Source organism: Neomonachus schauinslandi, chromosome 4 (genome assembly GCF_002201575.2).
Source record: "Neomonachus schauinslandi chromosome 4, ASM220157v2, whole genome shotgun sequence".
Classification (NCBI taxonomy): Eukaryota; Metazoa; Chordata; class Mammalia; order Carnivora; family Phocidae; genus Neomonachus; species Neomonachus schauinslandi.
The window spans coordinates 147,283,684-147,291,945 of NC_058406.1; positions in this window are offsets into that span (position 1 = coordinate 147,283,684).

An 8,262-nucleotide genomic window follows, 5' to 3' on the forward strand; every position below is an offset into this window, starting at 1 on the left:
TTTCTTTCTTTCTTTCTTTCTTTCTTTCTTTCTTTCTTTCTTTCTTTCTTTTTTTAGAGAGAGAGAGAGTGAACAGGAATTGGGGGGTAGGGAGGGGCAGAGGGAGAGGGAAAGAGAGAATCCCAAGCAGGCTTTACACACAGCATGGAGCCTGAGGCAGGACTTGATCTCACGACCCCGAAATCACGACCTGAACCAAAATCAGAGTTGGACATTTAATAGATTGAGGCACCCAGGTGCTCTAAGTGAGTGATATTTAATATAAAATTCATAATTCATAACCTTACTTTCAAAAGAATTACATTACCATATAGTATGCCTCTCATAATTGGAGAAACTACACATCAGCCTATCATCATAGGCAAGTGGTTTTTAAAAATGTAACCATGTTTCTAATACTGTATTATATCCTGAGATTAAGAATTCCTCATATCAGTGAGATCATATGATACATGTCTTTCTCTGATTGACTTATTTTGCTCAGGATAATACCCGCCAGTTCCATCCACGTTGTTGCAAATGGCAAGATTTCATTCCTTTTGATGGCTGCATAATATTCCATTGTATATATATATACCAAAGCTTCTTTATCCATTCATCTGTCGATGGACATCTTGGCTCTTTCCATAGTTTGGCTATGTGGACATTGCTGCTATAAACATCGGGGTGCATGTACCCCTTTGGATCCCTACATTTGTATTTTTGGGGTAAACACCCAGTAGTGCAATTGCTGGGTCATAGGGTAGCTCTATTTTCAATTTTTTGAGGAACCTCCATACTGTTTTCCAGAGTGGCTGCACTAGCTTGCATTCCCACCAACAGTGTAGGAGGGTTCCCCTTTCTCCGCATCCCCGCCAACATCTGTCGTTTCCTGAGTTGTTAATTTTAGCCATTCTGACTGGTGTGAGGTGGCATCTCATTGAGGTTTTGATTTGGATTTCCCTCATGCCGAGCGATGTTGAGCACTTTTTCATGTGTTTGTTGGCCATTTGGATATCTTCTTTGGAAAAATGTCTGTTCATGTCTTCTGCCCATTTCTTGATTGGATCATTTGTTCTTTGGGTGTTGAGTTTGATAAGTTCTTATAGATTTAGGATAATAGCCCTTTATCTGATATGTCATTTGCAAATATCTTCTCCCATTCTGTCGGTTGTCTTTTGGTTTTGTTGACTGTTTCTTTTGCTGTGCAAAAGCTTTTTATCTTGATGAAGTCCCAATAGTTCATTTTTGCCCTTGCTTCCCCTTGCCTTTGGCGATGTGTCTAGGAAGAAGTTGCTGCAGCTGAGGTTGAAGAGGTTTCTGCCTGTGTTCTCCTTTAGGATTTTGATGGACTCCTGTCTCACATTGAGGTCTTTCAACCATTTGGAGTCTATTTTTGTGTGTGGTGTAAGGAAATGGTCCAGTTTCATTCTTCTGCATGTGGCTGTCCAATTTTCCCAACACCATTTGTTGAAGAGACTGTCTTTTTTCCATTGGACATTCTTCCCTGCTTTGTCAAAGATTAGTTGACCATAGCGTTGAGGGTCCATTTCTGGGCTCTCTATTCTGTTCCATTGATCTATGTGTCTGTTTTTGTGCCAGTACCATACTGTCTTGATGAGGACAGCTTTGTAATAGAGCTTAAAGTCTGGAATTGTGATGCCACCAGCTTTGCTTTTCTTTCTCAACATTCCTCTGGCTATTCGGGGTCTTTTCTGGTTCCATACAAATTTTAGGATTATTTGTTCCATTTCTTTGAAAAAAGTTGATGGTATTTTGATAGGGATTGCATTAAATGTGTAGATTGCTCTAGGTGGCATTGACATCTTCACAATATTTGTTCTTCCCATCCATGAGCATGGAACGTTTTTCCATTTCTTTGTGTCTTCCTCAATTTCTTTCATGAGTATTTTATAGTTTTCTGAGTACAGATCCTTTGCCTCTTTGGTTAGATTTATTCCTAGGTATCTTATGGTTTTGGGTGCAGTTATAAATGGGATCGACTCCTTAAGTTCTCTTTCTTCTGTCTTGTTGTTGGTGTATAGGAATGCCACTGATTTCTGTGCATTGATTTTATATCCTGCCACTTTACTGAATTCCTGTGTGAGTTCTAGCAGTTTTGGGGTGGATTCCTTTGGGTTTTCCACATAAAGTATCATATCATCTGCAAAGAGTGAGAGTTTGACTTCTTCTTTGCCGATTCAGATGCCTTTTCTTTCTTTTTGTTGTCTGATTGCTGTGGCTAGGACTTCCAATACTATGTTGAATAGCAGTGGTGATAGTGGACATCTCTGCCGCAATCCTGACCTTAGGGGGAAAGCTCTCAGTTTTTCCCCATTGAGAATGATATTTGCTGTGGGTTTTTCATAGATGGCTTTTATGATATTGAGGTATGTACCCTCTATCCCTATATTCTGAAGAGTTTTGATCAAGAAAGGATGCTGTACTTTGTCAAATGCTTTTTCTGCATCTATTGAGAGGATCATATGGTTCTTGTTCTTTCTTTTATTAATGTATTGCACCACATTGATTGATTTGCAGATGTTGAACCAAACTTGCAGCCCAGGGATAAATCCCACCTGGTAGTGGTGGATAATCCTTTTAATGTACTGTTGGATCCTATTGGCTAGTATTTTGGTGAGAAATTTTTGCATCCATGTTCATCAAGGATATTGGTCTGTAATTCTCCTTTTTGATGGGGTCTTTGTCTGGTTTTGGGATCAAGGTAATGGTGGCCTCATAAGATGAGTTTGGAAGTTTTCCTTCCATTTCTATTTTTCGGAACAGTTTCAGAAGAATAGGTATTAATTCTTCTTGAAATGTTTGGTAGAATTCCCCTGGGATGGCATCTGGCCCTGGGCTTTTGTTTGTTGGGAGATTTTTGATTACTGCGTCAATTTCCTTAGTGATTGTAGGTCTGTTCAGGTTTTCTATTTCTTCCTGGTCCAGTTTTGGTAGTTTATACATCTCTAGGAATGCATCCATTTCTTCCAGATTATCTAATTTGCTGGCATATAGTTGCTCACAGTATGTTCTTATAATTGTTTGTATTTCTTTGGTGTTGGTTGGTATCTCTCCTCTTTCATTCATATGATCTCACTGATATGAGGAATTCTTAATCTCAGGAAACAAACTGAGGGTTGCTGGAGTGGTGGGGGGTGGGAGGGATGGGGTGGCTGGGTGATAGACACTGGGGAGGGTATGTGCTATGGTGAGCACTGTGAATTGTGTAGGACTGTTGAATCACAGACATGTACCTCTGAAACAAATAATACATTATATGTTAAAAAAAAAAAGAAGAAGATAGTAGGAAGGGAAAAATGAAGGGGGTGAAGTCGGAGGGGGAGACAAACCATGAGAGACTATGGACTCTGAGAAACAAACTGAGGGTTCTAGAGGGGAGGGGGGTGGGGGAATGGGTTAGCCCGGTGATGGGTATTAAGGAGGGCACGTTCTGCATGGAGCACCGGGTATTATACGCAAACAATGAATCATGGAACACTACATCAAAAACTAATGATGTAATGTATGGTGATTAACATAACATAAAATAAAAAAAACCAAAAAAATATTGTATTATAAATATGACTGTAATATGGTATGCCATAAAAATTTTATAACCACTCATTAGTGCATAGGCTAGGCTACCGTGAAGCAATACTATTGATTACAGTAGGCTGCCATAAAATAATTGTATTGCTGCTTCTTCACTATCAACGCATGAATTGTTATCTTTGTCAATAAGAATTTCTTTTTCACATTATCTTTTCATTTTTGATGTCTAGTGTGAATAATACATGTAACAGCTACAGTGTTTGTATCTTATAAGACAATATTGATGTAGCTAATGACAGATGATCCAACCTGGAAACAGGTGATGTCAACTTAGCATATCCATAAATACAGTACAGTACTGTAGATGGATGTTCTCTTCCTCATGCTTTTCTTAATAATTTCCTTTTCTCCAGCTTACTTTGTTGTAAGAATACAGTATCTAATACTTATACAAAATGTTTGTTGATTGACTTTATGTCTTCTGGTCTATCAGCGACGTTTGTGGGGAGTCAAAAGTTATAGTGGATGTTCCAACATATGGGGGTCAGCACCCCATCCTCTGCATTGTTAAAGGGCCAACTGTATATTAATTTACACTTTCTAGTCAGACTCTAAAACTTGTTTTGGTTGGAATTAAGATAATCTGGCATCTTAGCAACTGGCCAAGTGAAAGCCGCTTTTAAATTTTGTCACTGATTCTGTTTTTAATACCCTAAAAGCTACTACGAAATATTCTGAGTCACAAAAGCTATTTCTAAACCACCAGATGTAAAATGTCGAACTATTGCTGTAAACTTGATGTTACCATTGATACCTCCCTATTATGGAATATAGATTTTAGGAAATCATTAACAGTTTTGTAAGTCATTTATGTTTATACATCAGACATGCTTTTCACTCTTTTATTCAGGCAAGGAAAGCAACAGGGAAAAACCTGACTTTCATTAACACAGGTTTTAGCTTCTATACTGACAGACTTAGATAAAATCGCCCTGAGAAATGCTTTTAAAAGACAGAAGCTTATAAAATTGGGAGTCATTACGCTCCCAAATATGCCTTATTATACCAAGTTAAAAGTAAACTGGTTTCAAAAAAAGCTGGGTATTCAAAAATATAATCTCTTTTAACCTTATTGTCCTTGCTCTAGTGGTTTGCTCTGCTTTTTCTATTTCCTGACACATCGCGCTGTATAATTATTTTCATTTAATTAGCAACATTCCCTTTGTACATGTGAATACCAGTGTTTCTGTTTACATATTTTCTTTTCCTGAAATATACCATGATGTGTCATACTGGCTCAAACACAGATATAGAATTGTATAGAATAGTGGCCACTTATTTTTCCTATTGCAGAAATACATTTTCAAGTAATTTCTGGAGAACTGTGTGCTTCAAACCCACTTCAAGGCTTTTCACTAAAACCCTCTCAAAATTTAATAGATTTCATTCATGAATTCCTCATCCAAAGTGAGGTCCTAAGTCTTCTCCCTCAAGCTTACTGTCTGTCAGGGTTATACGACTGTTAAAACCAGTTGATTTGTGATTTACTTGAAAGTTAAAGTGAAGCCCTGAAAATAACTTTACGCCTTTACTTTTGAATCATCATCATGAAATAAGAACAACTGGAAACCACCTGGCTTATCTTGGGAAAGCTAGTTCTCGGGTGCTGTGACAGATGTCCACTGACTCGGTGTAAAGCAGCGGGTTTCAAACCCCTGGGGTCTTAGCAGGGGTGGAGTTAGGACAAGTGAGGGGTGGGCCTGGTTCCTGGTTCTCCAACGCTCCCTTCAGCCAGAGTAGCTCACACCTCTGGTTTTACCCGTCTGACTTGTATATGCTACCACTGAGTTTGTTTTGCTTGCTTGCTTTCTCTTTTTTCTCTCCGCCACCTTCGCCGTTCTTTTTCTAGGCGGTATGGAATGTGCAGCGCTTCCCTCCTTCTGCACGATTCTGTCCTAATGCCATTAGGTGGGCCAGAGCAAGGCAGGGGTCTGTGCAGAGGGGCAGCTGGTGTGAAGTGTCAGAGACTAGAGGAGAGTGCGCAGACAGGGTGTGAAGGCGGTGGGAGGCTCGATAGCCTGGTGCAAGGAGTCAGAGCCCAAAGAGGGCAAGGTGTCCACGAGTGGGGAGCAGCTTGGCATGGCGGCTGGAGCTTGAGCCCAGTGAGGAGAGAGGGTATCCTTCCATGGGGGCAGCTGGGCGCATAGTTCTGTATCCCAAGCATGGCGGAAAAGGCAGTCATGCAGGGGGAAGGCTGGGGGCCTGATGTCAAAGCTCAAGCAGGATGAAGAGGGGGCTCAGGCATGTGAAGGAGGGGAGTCAGAGACCAGGCTCAGGCGTGTGAAGGAGGGGAGTCAGAGACCAAGCAAAGTGTCTGTGTGTAGGTGGCTCAGAGCTGGGCAGGGTGAGGAGAGTGTCCCCACAGGGAGGGGGTCCACTGATGAGGACTGGAACCCAAGTGTGGAGAGTATCCATAGGTGAGGGCAGCCCAGAATGAGGTTTTAGAAAACAGAGGGTGAAGATGTTCACAGGGGGAGGCCCAGCATGGGGTGTTGGAACCTAAGTGGGATAAGGGGGGCATCCATGATGGGAACAGCCTGGTATGAAGCATCAGAGCCCGAGTAGGGTTAGAAGTATCCATGTGAGAGAGAGGTAGCAGTGATGATGAGACAGGTTACAAATAGGGAGACTGATCAAATAATTTAAATATACTAAAGCAAATACCACCCAGTCTTTCACTGTCAGAGAAATAGTTTCCAACTCTAATTCTGGGGGTGATATTAAGACTATGTTCTGTGTATCAATAACCAAGAGTCCTCATCAGACTCAAGAGGTGGAAGAAAACACAGGAGTCAATCTTCATGATCTTGAGTTAGGCAATGACACCAAAAGCATAATCGACAAAAGAAAAAATTGATAAATTGGACTTCATTAAAACTTTTGTGCTTCGAACAGTACCATCAAGAAAGCGAAAAGGCAAGTCACAGAATTGGAGAAAACATTTGCAAATCCTGCACTTGTTATGGTCTTCTATTCAGATTATATAAATAACACTCCTACAGCTCAATCATAAAAAACCACCTAGAGCAAAGGATCGTAATAGACACTTCTCCTAAGAAGATACGCAAATGGCCAATAATCACACGCAAAGATCCTTAACATCATTAGCCATTAGGAAAATGCAAATGAAAAACAGATATTTCACATGCTATAATCAGAGATAGCAGGTGTTGGGGAAGATGGGGAGAAATTGGAACCCTCCTATATTGATGTTTGGAAAGTAAAATGGTGCAGACTTTGGAAAAAATCTCCAAATGTTAAAGATAGAGGAACAGCATAACCCAGCAGTTCCACTTCGAGGTATATACCCAAGAGGAAGGAAAAGATGTCTACACAAAAGCTTGAACACAAATGTTCACAGCAACATTATTCGTAATAGCCCCAAAGTGTTAACAGCCCAAACGTCTACTGATGAATATAAATATGGGACATCCATATCATAGAATATTTGGCAATAAAAAGGAGTAAGTACTCTTACTTGATACAACATGAATGATTCTTAAAAACATACTAAGTGAAAGAAACCAGTCACCAAAGACCACATAATACACGATTTCATTTGTGAAATGTCCAGATAAGGCACATCCATAGAGAGAAAGTGGATTAGTGCCTGCTTAGGGCTAGGGGATTGGGGAATCAAAGGGGAAAGGCTGCTAACAGTGCATTTCTTTTTGCAGTGATGAAAATGTTCTGGAAATAGTGGCATGCTTTTAGCCAATATACCAAAAACCATTGAATTTTGTACCTTGAATTGAGTTGTGTGGTATGTGAATTATGGCTCAAAGCTGCTAAAAATAAAGAATAGTAAAGCATGTATTTCTTCTAAATATTAAAATGATAGCAGTATGCAAATTCAGAGTAAAGTGGTACTTACTGTTACCTTTTTCTTGATAAAACTATTTGATAATACCATCAAAGCTTTACTGCATTTTAACTAGTATGATTTATGTAACAACGGTTTGGATGGTGAAGACAAGATAGTGTTAACAATATTATCAACCAACTTCCTCTACTTTTCCATTCTTGATAAAACAATAGGGTTCGCATGCCAAGCCATGGTACCAGTGGCAGTTTGTTTTTGCCCACACTACATTGTCACTGGGGGCAGAGAGAAATACTCTGGGTTTTACGGCTTAAAATTCTGCTTTCTAGGGGCAAAATTTCGCATGAGTATACTGTTGTTGTAAGAAAAATATTTCAATTAGTGTAGATGCCAAGTACAAGGTAATTCTTTTTAAAGATTTATTTTAGAGCAAGTAAGCGAGAGGGGGGCAGAGAGAGGGAATCTTCAAGTAGACTCCCTGCTTGATGTGAGCTGAAACCAAGAGTTGGATGCTTAACCAACTGAGCTACCCAGGAGCCCTGAGTACAAAATAATTTTTAAGAAATTTTGATTTGATATTTAAGAGAATGCCACTGATAATAACCTTTACAGATATGTACCTTTAAAAAGTTTAGAACACCCAACACCAAATCTATGCAGCCTGACATTATAGTTGATAAATGCTGAGTGATCTAAAATAACTTAGTTTTAAAAGAAAGCCTTACAATTACTATCAATAAATATAATGTCATGTATTTTAATCCTAGACTTGACTGAAATTTTCATCTTTGTAAAATGTATAGCAATCTAATACATGTGGATACGTAAATAATCACTACTATACT